This window comes from Eublepharis macularius, chromosome 8, assembly GCF_028583425.1.
Source record: "Eublepharis macularius isolate TG4126 chromosome 8, MPM_Emac_v1.0, whole genome shotgun sequence".
In the NCBI taxonomy this organism is placed as follows: domain Eukaryota; kingdom Metazoa; phylum Chordata; class Lepidosauria; order Squamata; family Eublepharidae; genus Eublepharis; species Eublepharis macularius.
The window spans coordinates 30,062,967-30,077,259 of NC_072797.1; positions in this window are offsets into that span (position 1 = coordinate 30,062,967).

Below are 14,293 nucleotides of genomic sequence, written 5' to 3' on the forward strand. Positions count from 1 at the left end.
TAATCGGGAGATAGTTGAAGTTCCCCAGAAGCTCTCCTAATTTATTATGTTTGTTAAAAGCTTAAGGTTTTTCCAAACTGCTCTAATAGCATAGACTTTTCTTTTTTTTGGCTAACACAAATCTCTCTCTTTCTACTCCTCTCCACCTCTTCTCCTCCAATACCAGTACAGCAACTCAGAATACTACAAGCACGTTGAGAAGCTTAGTAAATGGCCTGACAAACTAAATTTATAAGCTGCTCTGTTACAAGAGGAAGCACAATTCAGGGCAATCCATGCAACCATTTTTACAGAACAAAGAAGTTTGATTTTTGTGGTGTAGTGGCTAGAATTTTAGGCCAGGAGACTTGAGTTCCGCTTCAAACCTTGATCTGCCATGAAGTTAACCTGATCCAGTCTTTTTGTCTAGGCCTAACCTACCTCATGGGGTATGGGGGAACGAAGAAAGAGAACATGTCACCCTAAACTCCTGAGAGGAAAGGCAGGGTAAAAATACACCCACTGACAAATTTAGGCATATAAAGCTGCCATGTTACAGGGGTGGAAGAGGGGGTTAAAATAATTTTTAAAACCTTTTAAAATACACAACACACAGCTACTGTCCTCAATATGCACTGGTGCTTTTCAACATGTTTTCCCATCCAAGCTGACTTCTGCTATCAGAGTCCAGCTGGAAGAAGGTTTCAGGTGAGTAGGTGCATTGGTCTGTAGTAGAAGAGCAAGATTCGGGTCCAGTAGCACCTTAAAGACCAACTAGATTTCCAGGATACATGCTTTGAGAGTCAGAGCTCCTTTCATCAGGTACAAGGAGTGGAAAAAAGAAAGGGCCTTATAATCCAGGGAGGGGCATTGTAAATTAGAGTTTCAGGACGCTAGCTATAATACGTGTTGTAGTTAGCTTAATAAAGCAGGGGTGCAAAGTGCAGAAAATCTTTTCTTTCCCACAGACAGCCCTCCAACCTTAAACAACTCTTCACTCACAACAATGCACTCCCCAACATGGGCACAAACTCTGGGATGAGGGCCTGCAACAAACCAAGATGCCAACTCTGCTCCTATACTCTCTCCAACAACACAATCACTGGTCCCAACAACACCAGCTGTACCATCTCAGGCTCATTCACTTGTTCATCTTCCAGTGTTATATATGCCATCAAGTGTCAGCAATGCCCTTCAGGTCATTGGACATACAGGTCAGTCCCTTTACAAAAGACTGAATGGACATAAATCTGATATTAAAAAAAATCACAACATTCAAAAACCTGTGGGAGAACATTTCAGGCTCCCAGGACATTCCATTGCTGACCTAGCAGTTCTCAAGCAAAGAAACTTCAAAGAAAAATTACAACACGAGATTGCTGAAATTGAGTTTACTTGCAAATTTGGAACAATGGATCTGCCAGGGTTGAATCGGGACATGGGATTTTTCTCACATTATAGATGCTAATTTTCTGCACTCTGTGTGTGTGTGTGGGGGGGGTCCAAAACCTGGCCTCCATTTCCTCTTAGTTTGTCAGTCCTGTCTGTTTCCAGAAAGGGGTGTGTATACGAAACCCTCCAACTCCACATTTATCCATTGTCCTGCCATAGTGGGGAGATGGGGTGGTTAAACATAGAGCTTTGGCAAATCCTAGTGCTTTGCCCCCTACATCATGATGACATCACTTCTGGTTTTTCACCATGAGCCTATCCCCATTCCTCAAATACTCCTGGCTGGTTGTCCCCCAATCTGCCTTGTCCCCCATCAGTGGGAAAGTCTTTTTCTCTTCCTAGTAGGTGTAGACATAGGGAAAAAACCAGGTCATATGCACAAAAGACCAGTGATTGTGTAGAAGCCGAAAGTTCTCCCAAAGTCATTGCCTGTGTGTGGAATGATTGGCAGAAAGTGGAAACGCTATGTTCAGGAATGACAATTGGGCAATCTTGTTTGGAGAGAACATTGGTTAACTGTTCTGGTTGGAACTCTCTCTTCTCTCTTGCCTGGGGAAACAAAACCAGACGGTGAGGCATCAGAATGTTTCCCTGTTTCCAAATGTTGGAAATAATACTGTTTGGATTCCAGGCATTTCGGATGTTTACGAGTGTGAGTGGTTCAGGTCAGATCTTGTCTGACAAAGTTCTGACTGCACGCTGCTACTGAAGAAGTAGATGGAAGATATCCATCATCAGATTTTAGGAAATGATTGAGGCATTTTAATATCTGCAGGTTAGAAATTTCTTTGAATACCACTTCCACTGAACTAGGATTAAATGGGATGAAGTTGTACTACTTATCCCTACCAGCTTGTCAACCAACATATCCTTCCACTGATGGGTAGGATGGGTCACACAACCATAAGCAGGGTCTTTCTTAACAAGTGGGCATGTTCAAAGGAGCTTCCTAAAATATGTTTACGATGTGATTGTCAACCTTAGGAAATACAATTCGTTTGCTGAATGATGAGAAGGCTCTATCCCTTGGTACAGGACACCATATTTTCATCTCAGATTTTCTTTGTCTGTCCCATGTCAGCTATCTCTAGTCATTTTTCTAGCCAACCCTATTTCAAAACAGGCACATAAATCAGCATAGATTTAAAATGAGCAAAGGGGGAACTCGTTATCTTTTACAAGAGTAAATTCCCATTACTCTTGTAACATATGCTTATGTGTGAGATGGAAATTCTAAGTTCTGTGATGAGACAATGAAAATCAAGTTTAGAATGCTGCTCTACATGGCTGTATGGGGCTTGAGTCTTTGTTCTACGGTACCTCTTCTGTGTAGACTCACTAAGCATGCTCCATTTCCTGAGATACTGTAATGCCAATATAAGTTAGAAGCATGCCAATAAACTTTGAGGCAAGTGCTGAAGGCTCTTCAGAGCTACTGCTTTTGTATCAGGTTGTCATTTAGTCAATGCCAGTGGCACAGTCCTCAGTATTCCCCTGTCAGAACACAGTAAAGTGGCAGGAGGGAAATGGGGGGTAGGATATAGTCTGACACCGCAGTGCTACTTCTGGTTATGTAACCAGAAGCGATAACACTATGTTCTGTATAAAGGTGATGTCACTTCCAGCTACAGAGCTGGAAGTGACATTGCAGCTTTGGAAGATTGCCATTTGGGTGAATTCCACCCCCACCAGTCTCCTGGGAGCTGCTAGTCAAGGGTTAGCAACCCTACTTCTGTATCAGCCCTGTGTCAATTTAGACATGCAAGATTCTACAGTTTTTCCAGAGTGGCCGGACTCAACCAGAATTATGTTGGGCTTTTGCTCTAAAGGATGCTTTGCTAACAGAGGCCCAACCCAACCAGGGTTGCCAGTCAGCTCAACAGGTTCCAGCCAGAAATGGGCACACTCCTGGCAATTAAAGCCTTTGTTTGGCGGTCACTGGTGGTCAGCAGGTAAAGGCAGACCACACAGAGATTGCCTGCCATCAGCAGGAACCTGGCAAGGAGGCCAGGAAAACGGGGCACAAATGCCTGTGTCCATAGCCAGTGACAACACTTCTGGTGCAATCCAGAAGTGACAGTGTCGCAGTGAAGGCATTCTTTAGGAATTGGCTCCCCCAAACACTATGATTTTCTGGGTTGCAAAAACAACAAAGGACTTGCTGCCCTCTTCTTGCCAGTTGCCTTGGGATAGGATGCTGGCAACCCTAATTGTCAGCCTCTGGGTGAGGCTTGTAGATCTCCCAGAATTATGACTGATTTCCAGACTAGACATGGGCACGAATCGAAATACAACCCAAATGACGAATCAGGCCATTTCATGCTTTGCAAAAACGTGATTCATGGGGCCATGTTTTTCATAGAATCCATGACTTTTTGGCTGATTTGTAAGCTTTGTGGTTGATTCGTAACACCAGACAGACTGGTGCCAATCTATTGATTCCCTAGGCAACGGAGGCCAGGAAAGTCTGTAGTCATTTCGTTGCCCTGGAAACCCCAATTTTAGCCCTCAAAACCCTGATGGGCAGCTCTCCCTGCCAACTGGAGATCTCCCAGTTTGCCCTTTAGAACAAGGGTCAGGGAATTAGGCAACTGAGAAGATGGGCCTTCTGTAGCCATGGGAACACCAATCTCTTCCCTCCAAACCCTGATGGTCAGGTCTGTCTGCCAACCACTAGAGAGCTCCTGTTCTACTCTGTGAGCATTTCCTATTTAAGGCACAGCTCTCTCTGCCTCGTGGTTCAGTTCCAGTAGACAGAGAGAGAGGGGGGGAGGAATTGTTGCAGGAATTGGGAGAGTGGATTTGGGAGCTTTTGGGAAGAGAGAGTGGAGTGGAGAGTTTTTGGGAAGCATTTGGTTTTTGGGGAAGAGAGGGAAAGTAGATTTGGGAGCTTGCTGGGAAGGTCTTTCGGATAAGGGTGCCTTTTTTCCTCCAAGTTCTAACCCAACCCCCCCATCCTCAGGCCTGTACCTGGCTCTGGGGCCTAGCTTGACTGAGGCCTTCCTTATTTATTCTTTGCTTGTCTTCCTCTAGCATCTCTGGTTGAAGGGGGCCATTGAAATGCCCCTGGTTCTGACGAATCACAAAACTAACGAATCATTTCATGAAAAGGGTTAATTTCATGAAAAGTTGTGGTTTGTGATTCGTGAAACATGACGAAACACAAACCTCTTGTTTTGGATTTTTTCCATTTCGTGCCCATGTCTATTCCAGACTACTGAGATCAGTTGCCCCGGAGAAAATGGCAGCTTTGGAGGGTAGACTGTATGGCATTATACCCCCCTGACGTATTTCCAAACCCTACACTCTCCACCCTCCACCCCCATACGTCCAGGAATTTCCCAATCCAGATTGGGAAATCCTAAACTTGCCTTTTCACACATAAATTACTTTGGCTGTTGCAGCCAACAGTTTGCCAGGCTATTAATATCAGGCAATTTATGGTTTCTCTAAACCAGAATGGCAAATCATGATTTGAAGTGGTTTTCCAGTCATTTGGAGACAATGGTTGTTGTGGGTTTTCCGGGCTGTATTGCCGTGGTCTTGGCATTGTAGTTCCTGACGTTTCGCCAGCAGCTGTGGCTGGCATCTTCAGAGGTGTAGCACCAAAAGACAGAGATCTCTTGGTGCTACACCTCTGAAGATGCCAGCCACAGCTGCTGGCGAAACGTCAGGAACTACAATGCCAAGACCACGGCAATACAGCCCGGAAAACCCACAACAACCATCGTTCTCCAGCCGTGAAAGCCTTCGACAATACATTTGGAGACAATTTGTGGTTTATGTCAAGTGGAGTTTTCTCATTTTGGACAAGATGCTAACTGTGACAGGAGGGAAATGGCTTATTCAAGAGGAGGGGGGAGGGAAAAGAAGGTGTACGCAAGGCCCATCCATGACATCACCAGCGATACTCCAGTTTGGACATTATGTGAAAGAGACCATTGTCTGGGAGTGATGTAAATCAGGTTTTACCTTGTCCATTGAGGATCCCAGAAGAAAACTGGCAGGATAATGTCTAAAAGTTTCCGCTACTTGCCTCTAAAGCGATGAGGTAACTTCAGGTTTGGTCAAGTGCAGGTTCTTCTTTGTCCTTTCTTTACAGCCTCACAGTACTCTCTATGTGCCTTTCCCCCCTTCCTAGATCACACTTCCTTTTGCTGGGCAAAAGGCTGGAAAACCTCCGTTTGGGGTATTGTTGCTGACTACATTTTGTCCAACTTCTGGCTTTGGTTAGAGTGTCAGGCTAGGTTCTGGGAGACCCAAGTTTAAGCCCCACTCTGCCATGGAAGCCTGGTGGATGACCTTGGGCCAGTCACACGGTCTCAGCATAGCCTACCTCACAGAGTGGTTGTGGAGATAAAATGGAGATAAAATGGAGGAGGAGCAAATTATGTACACTGCCCTGAACATAAAATTAATGAGAAAAAACCTGATAACTCTTGGGGGCAAAATATTTTTGGAATAACTTCATCAAGGGAAAAGCTTCTCAGAGTAGGATAAGGAGTTACTGATTGCCACAGACTCCAGTTAAAATAGACTTTGGCATGCTAGTTATTTCCCACAACCTTTCAAATTTCAATCTTCTCCCCCTAAGTCTGTAACTCATGTTCTATCCTCTGACACCACTACTACTCACTGACCCATATACCCCACTGCTCCTTACACATTTTTCCCAAATTCGGATGCTGTGTTCAGATTAACAAGATGAAACAAGATAAAATTGGACAGAGAGGCAAAAAATAAAGGTACAGAGACACATAATTTATCCTGAATGCTGAAATTTAATTTTCTTGGCATAAAACTTGGGATTCCTTGGTGCAGAATTTTGGAATTTTGGAATTTTTGGCTGAAAATCTAGACTGCCCTGTTCTTAAGTAATGGCAAAACCAAAAACAATTTGTTTTGAAATTCTTTCCACATTCTTTAAGCCAAAAACAGAAACTCCTTACTCTTTAGTGGTTTGCATAGTAATTTGCTAAATATTTTGGATATAGCTCTATTGCTCTTGAGTTGCTAATCTGAAAGCTCTTCTACTTTCTCAGAAAATTCACAAATTTTCAGTACAACATAATATGTATTTTGCCAGTGACACCTACTTTTAAGTAGGATAAAAAACGCTGCTTAGAAATCTGGCAATTGCTTTTCAAAATGGCTATAGAAAACAGGGCATTCATACGCCCTTAGCTTAAACTACCTCATAGAGTGGCTGTGAGGAAAAAATGGAATGATGTCAGCTGCTCTGGGTCCCCTTTGGGGGAAAAGGCAGTAAATAAATGTACGTAAGATATACATTGGGGAGAAATGGAATAAATAAATGTGCTTATTTCTGGAATTTTGTCCTACTCTGAGCAGAGCAATCGGTCCTGAATCAGTTCCAGTATCCCTCACAGAGAGCTGGCATAGTCAGCTCTGGCAGCATCAAACACCTGTTAGAGGCCGAGGGGAAGGGAATTGAATCCAAGACTTCCCTGACCCCTGTGCTTCCACTTCCCTGAACTGGTGATCAGCACTGTCAAAAGGGAATGCTCCAAACATCTGTTCGGCTCATCCACAAAAAGAGATTTTGCATGCGAGAATCTGCAAAATATCACTTATATTAATATTGCAAATTATGTCAGCACTGTGAATGTTTAGGAAATCATGGGTATTTTATAACACTTGAAAATATTTCCGCTAATTGTAACATTTGTTCCAGTCATCAAACCAGCACAATTCAGAAAAGCTTCTGAAGGAGACAAATATCTGCCAAACAGAATTTTCCAAAAACTTTTACAATTTGTTGTTGTAGCAAACAAGGAATGATCTACACCTGGGTTTTACCATGAGAAAACTTATTTTCAAATTTCCAACTTCTCTAGATTCCTTGTGGCTTGGGACCAAGCCAGCACATTGCTGACTTCAATGATTTTGACCAAGGAGTCCTTGCCTTTCTTGTGAAGTAAAGTTGACTAGGTAAGGCTGTCAGGACCAAAGAATTCCAATTCATCATGGCATTGAGTGCTCATTAGATATTTCACAGACCTATTGGGGAATGGGAAGCTACACTTTTCCATATGTAGTTGAAAGACCCTCTGAAAGGTGAATCTCTTTCTTTTAATGCGCATGAGCAACAAATCTATCCATTTTGAACATTGTCCAAAGGCAACGTGAAGCTGCTAACTGGAAGAAAAGGGATTGTTATGCCAAGTATTTTCCAGTAAGGCAGATGAAAACGAATAAGGAAAATGCAAAAATGTCAGAGGCAGAGGCAAAATTTTCTCAAGAAACCAATAAATTTCTATGGCAGAATCCCAGAAAGCAAAGAAATCAGGTGTCAAAGTATGTCCCACTGCCTGGAAATGGGTAGCTAAATTTACTGGAGGAGGAGGGCTTATTAGTCAGTGTAGCTGCAGGGACTGGCTGGCCTACAGGTAGGTTGGCTTACAAGCCAAGAAATAGCTTGTGGGGCCCTATTTTTGTTTGCAGTTTTAAATCCATTTAGTTAGTAAGCAGATGCCTCACAGGCACTTCAGAAACTGACCAATGTCTGACTTCCTGTTAACACATTAGACCATTACAAAAAATACCAATTGACTAAAAAGTCTCACTTCTATTACTTCCATTAATTACTTTGCAGCAAGTTGCCTTACATTTAGTTGAAAGAAGCTCAGTTGAATAAATTAACTATGTAGAAAAAAGATAATGGATATAAAGATACATAGTGGTAGAGTCACGTCAAAAAAAGGTGAAAACCAAAGGATATGTTTTGTTTTACAGTTCCTCACAATTTTTTTTAAAGTTTTCAGTTACATGCACTATTTGGTACTTGACTATAAGCAAAGTTACAAATATTTTAAAACTGTTTCACAGTAAAGTTCCAAAGCCTCTCACCAGGGTTTTTTTTCTGGGAAAAGGTGGCGGAAGTCTCAAGAGGGAAATAATGAAGAAACGTACGGGATTCTTTGAAATCATATTATTTTCAAGCACTATTGCTGAGTATTTCCAAGAGGTGCCGGAACTCCGTTCCCCCGCGTTCCTCCTGAAAAAAAGCCCTGCCTCTCACTAATTCATCTACTTAACCATGGCTGCTTCCACACATGTTGGATAATCCACTTTCAATACTCTTTAGTGAAGATTTGAAACTGATTTTCCATGTGTGGAACAAAAAATCCACTTCTAAAGGATTATGAAAGTGCATTGAAAGTGCATTATTCAACTTGTGTGGAAATGGCCCGTGAATGGACAACAGCAACACAGTTCAATGCAATATTTGCTTCCATTATGACTTTTGTCCCATCCTTCCTTCATAAAGGTCAGATCAACATTGGGTTCTCCAAGCGTTTTGCAAAAGCTGGAGGGGCGGGGGCTGGAGGAAGAGTACTTCTTGTTTAAAAAATATTTTATTATTTCATGTATTTCATTCATAGGGTTGCCATAGGCTGGAGGTGACTTAACATCACATAACACAACACATAACACATTATTTTAATGCTCTTATTAACTGCAATTTAGTTGTTGTTATTGTGTGTGTTGTGTGCCATCAAGTTGCTTCTGACTTATGAGGACCCTGTGAATTAACAACATTCAAAACATCCTGTCATTGTCAGCCTTGGTCAAGTCTGGCCAACTGAAGGCCATGGCTTCCTTTATTGAGTCAATCCATCTCATGTTGGGTCTTCCTGTTTTCCTACAGCCTTCCGTCTTTCCTAGCATTATTGACTTTTCCAGAGGATCTCGTCTTTTCATGATATGACCAAAGTACAATAGCCCCAGCCTCAGTTTAGTCATGTTAGCTTCTAGGGAGAATTCAGGCTTGATTTGATCCACTTATTTTTGTTTTTTTGTAGTCCATGGTACCCTTTAGCGCCACATTTCAAATGAATCAATTTTCTTCCTGTCAGTTTTCTTCAATTGTCCAACATTCACTTCCATACATAGTAATAGGAGATACCATAGTATGAATTATCTTGATCTTAGTCTCCAGTGACACATCTATATTCTTAAGGATCTTTTCTAGTTCCTTCAAGGCTTCCCTTTCAAGTCTCCTTCTGATTTCTATGGCCATTTTCACACGTCATACTGGCTCCGGTACATCGCGCAAAGCTCCCGCAAGGACAGTGTCTTCCTGGTGCAATTTCCTGGTTCTCACCTGAAATTGCGCCAAGAAGACACTGTCCTTGCGGGAGCTTTGCACAACGTACAAGAGCCAGCAAGATGTGTGAAAATGGCCTATATTTTAAATTATGCTTTATCAATTGAAAGAAGCCATTTGGCCGAAACCTTTGTGAAATATATAATAAAATAAATGGTTCTCTCTTGTATGGTGTATGTTACAATAACCCTGTGAGGTAGGTTGAGACAGAAGAATTGGTCCACGATCACTCAGTGAACTTTGTGGCTAAACAGGGGTTTGAATTCAGATCTCCTTAGTCTCTGTCTGATGCTGTAACCACTGCAATACTGGCCTTCTCATTTCCTTCTCTGCACTCCTAAGAACAACTCTCAACTAAGTTAAATAACTTTCTTATCTTTAGATTTAAACTGTGGAACTCTTTTGGCACAGGGCCCATTGACTGAATAACTGCAGGACATTATAGGGTTTTAAAAATATGCAAGAAAGTTGCTTGGATCCCACCTAAAATTTCCACAGATGGAAGGATTTCCATCCATTGAAGTATGACTTCCTCAGCCCCTCCCCTTCTGCTGCAGCCTGAAATGTCCAATGAAATGCTGCTTCTGGATGAAAAGGACCCTCCTCTCAGGAATTGCTGGGGGGTAGGGGTCAGAAGTCTATGTCAGTAGGAAAGAATCCACAAAAATCACCCACCCGCACCTTGTGTGCTCAGAAATTTTCTGAAGGATCCAGCCCCAGAGATCATGCATTTCAAAAAATAAACTATTTGCCATTGAAGTTTTGACTGCATCACAAAACTCACTTTTGTGAATGGCTGATTATGGACATGACTACCCTCAGTTGTTATAATTGTGTCAGCACTTATGACTAGACATGGGCACAAACTGAAAAAATTTAATGAACCGGTGGTTCGTGGTTCGGTGCCGACGACAAACCTGAACCAGCGAAATGCAACGAACTTTTCTTGTTGCCGAACCGGTTCAAGGTTTGTGGTTCGTGGGCATCAGAACAGCCCCGTTGGAATTAGAGAGCCCATATTCCCAGGGAATGTTTAACAAGCTCTCCTCCAGCCATTACCCAAGTTTGGTCAAGACTGCAATAGGGATCCAAGCTCCAATTAAACTCTCTCTGTTTCTCTCCCCAAAGGCTAGAAAGTAGCAAGCAACAGCTCTTTCACACTCCACTGCTCACTGAAAGTGAAACCCAGCCTGGGAGCCCACTGCTTTTTATAAGCTGAGGTCCCATTGAGCAACACAGGAGGTCTGTGGTTGGCCGTCAGAGCTGCCTATCAGGGTTTGCAGGGATTAGATTGGAGTGCCCATGGCTACAGAACACCCCTCCCCCTCCCTCCCCTGGGTGTCTTCTCCTAGGTTGTAACCACTTTGCAGCTCCATGGTTGGAAGGAAGACCTGCTGATCAAGGTAAGCTGGGCTTCCATTCGGGTTTCCAGGGCGACAGAAGGAGTGCAGACAGAGTTCAGGCATTCCCCTGGCTCCGTTTCCAAGGGAATTGATTGATGGTGCCTGACTGTCTGGCTTCACGAACTGCGGAAGAACACACTGAACCGCATCTCTAATGAATGCTGGTTTGTTGGCCATGGACGCTCACGGACCGCCAGATCGCGAATGGAAGATTGGACAGTTCGTGGGTTTTTTTGGTTCATAATGCAGTTCGTGCCCATGTCTACTTATGACTATACCTGTGCTTGAATATAAATTCAGTGTGCTAACCACCCCTGGACATTTCCTGAATAAGTAAAACAAAAGTCTTTTAGTATTTTTTAGTAGGACCAACCAAAGGATCACAATATTAAGCAGGTTCTAAGAAAAAGTTTCACATGATGTTTGTTTTTGGAGCAATGGGACTAACTTAGGATCTCTCCCTAGTAAGAAAAATTGTATCGATTATGTATTCTAGTAAACATCTCCATTCCTTTCTTCTGGGATAAACCAAACTCATGCAAAATAGCTGTTAAAGGGGACAATTCTGTGGGGACAGGAGGGAAGGCAGCATGGTACAGTCTGATCTCGTCAGATCTTTGATGCTAAGTAGGGTCAGTACTTCGATGGAAGACCACCAAGGAAGACTCTTCAGAGGAATTCAATGGCAAACCACTTCTGCTTTACCCTTGCTTTGAAAGCCTCTTGTTGGGGGTAGCCATAAGTCAGTTGTGACTTGATGGCACTTTACACACATATATTGTAGGGACAGAGAATTCTTTCCAGGACAAGAAAACAAAGTTTGATTGCAAGAGTACTACAACTCCACCTTTCAATATATTGCTTCCCATTTGCTTCCACATCCTGAATCAAAGTTAAGAGATCTGCTACAATTTTAAAGGGAACATTCAACTTACTATTTCCTCTGTAACTAGGGAAGGGCCATATCTGTAATTGCCATCAATCCAAAGTTCCACAACTACTGGGTGCAACCTCACCAAACCCATATATATAATAGGGTTTTCAGCCAGTGGATGCCACCCAAAAGGAGATTGGGTGGGCAGGGACATGGAGGTGTGCTGTCACACTGATGGCATGATGTCACTTCCAAGGTGAACCTGGAAGTGACATCATCCCTCTCTCAGTTTAGCAAGAGGTTTGGTGGGTCTGGGATTCAAAGCAGGAGATTCCTCGATGGCGGCAGGAAAACGGCAACCCTAGCATACAATTAAATTTATGACATTCTCAGGTACCGAAGTACCTCTGAGCATGTTGTGTTTCCACTACTTCTCCTCCCTGCCTTCTTGCTCTCTCGCTGGCACAAGAGTCACAGCTTAGATGAAAAGAACATGGCTAAGGCTACTCTGCCTCATGTTGGGGAGAGTGTGGGAAGGCAGTAAGGGAAATAAAGGATGCCTCAGGTTCCCACTGCAGAAGCCTTCTCCGAGCCATCCAGCAGTGTTGTGAAGCATCTTTTCACAAGAAATACTTCCCTCACTGGTATATCACTCTCTCCTCAGCAAAAGGCATGGAAACTCAGGCAAGAGTGTGGGATTGTGAAAGCGTGCCAAGGGGGAGAAAACCATGATTCCACTGTGGCTAGCTTATTCTTCCTGGGTGGTTGCTGCAGTGGAAATGGGGGGTGGGTGTCTCTTCTCTGTGGAAACTTCCTCTCTTGCCAGGTACTGGAATGAGAGCGCAGAGGCCATAAAGAAGGGTGAGGTTGTTGAAGATGACAGACCCTTTACATTCATCCCTAGTATAGGGCCCACACCTCAGGGAGGCTCATAACTTACCTGTTCTCCAGTGGTGGCTGTTTCAAGGTAAGCCTCACCAAGCAATGACTTTGCCTACTTTCGTGAAATATGGGGTAGGTACCACATTGGGGAAGAGTGCTCAGAAGAACCAAAGGGGGCATGACAAAGAGCCACATGTGGCTTCTCAGCCACATTACTTGAAAGAACTAAAGGTCATCAAAGCCCCCCCCCCCAATGACTGTGACCTACAAGATATAGCATGATTAATTTCTGCAGCATACAATGGCTTGGATCTAGTCCTTATTACCACTTGCTGTCTTCTTTGTCTATTGAGGAGGTGATCCTTCAGTGGAGCATGTGTTCCTCTGGTGCTAGATACTTCCACTTATGCAACACCAATGCCTTTCAAGTAGCCTAGCACAAGAGGAATGTGTTCCGCAGCAGATACAGAAGGGTGTAAGTGGAAACAAGGTATAGGATCCCAATGCAGGTATGTTCCATGGTTAATACCACAGCTGTATTCCGCACATATAAAATTATACAGATTAAAACACAAAGTAGCTATAGATATTAAGCAGAATTCATCATATGCATGAATGGCACTGGAAGGAATAAAACTCCCTGCAGACTTCTCAAAACAAGACTTTCCTGTCGTAGCCCGCTGAATTCCTAAAATTTTGTTTCTGTGGGATCAGCAGATCCTCAGGGTCAGCATAGGGGACAAGGGAGGGGGGGCTGTTCTGGAGTTGAAGATGTGCAGAAATTGCCACCCTGAGATCTACAAATGGAAATGCTCTTCTGTCAGAGGGACTGCATAGTTTGATACACACCACTACGTCTGGAACAACTGAGTTCTAATCTTCCATTGACTGAAATCTCAATGACCAGGGGATTTAACTAATGAATATTTTACTCCAAAGACTAATACTTGCTGCAAGAAGGCCACACATCCTGTAATCATGCTTGCAATGTGCTGTTGTGTTTAAATCCATCTCTTGTCATCTGTGTGGCCCTTTAACTAAAGCACAATTTTGAACCGTTTCAGAGATGAAAAAAATTGAGTGCATGGTATTAAACGATTGACCAAGAGAATGACTTACTCAAACCAAAGGTGATAATTGATACTCCAAGTCATATCTTACTCTCCTCTTATTTGCTAGGGGCAGTCATAAGTTCACCATGAGTACATGGTTGGGTCTGAACTTCCTTCTCAACTCCTTCTTAGATGATACTTGCACCAGTGTAGTCATTTAAAAAAAAAATAACATTTACATTTCTGAAAACCTAGGCCATTCTCACATGTATTACCGGCTATGCAAAATCACGCAAAACTCCCAGAACGCCAGCGTCTTCCTGGCACGATTTCTCATCATGACTGTGGTTTGTGACACAAATTGCACCACAAACCGGAATCATGACGGGAAATCGCACCAGGAAGACACCGTCATTCCAGGAGTTTTGTGCAATTTTGTGCAGCCAGTAAGACGTGTGAAAATGGCCCTAGATTAGGGTGGATGACACCATTGTAAACACTTGAGCCAATGAGTAAGGCT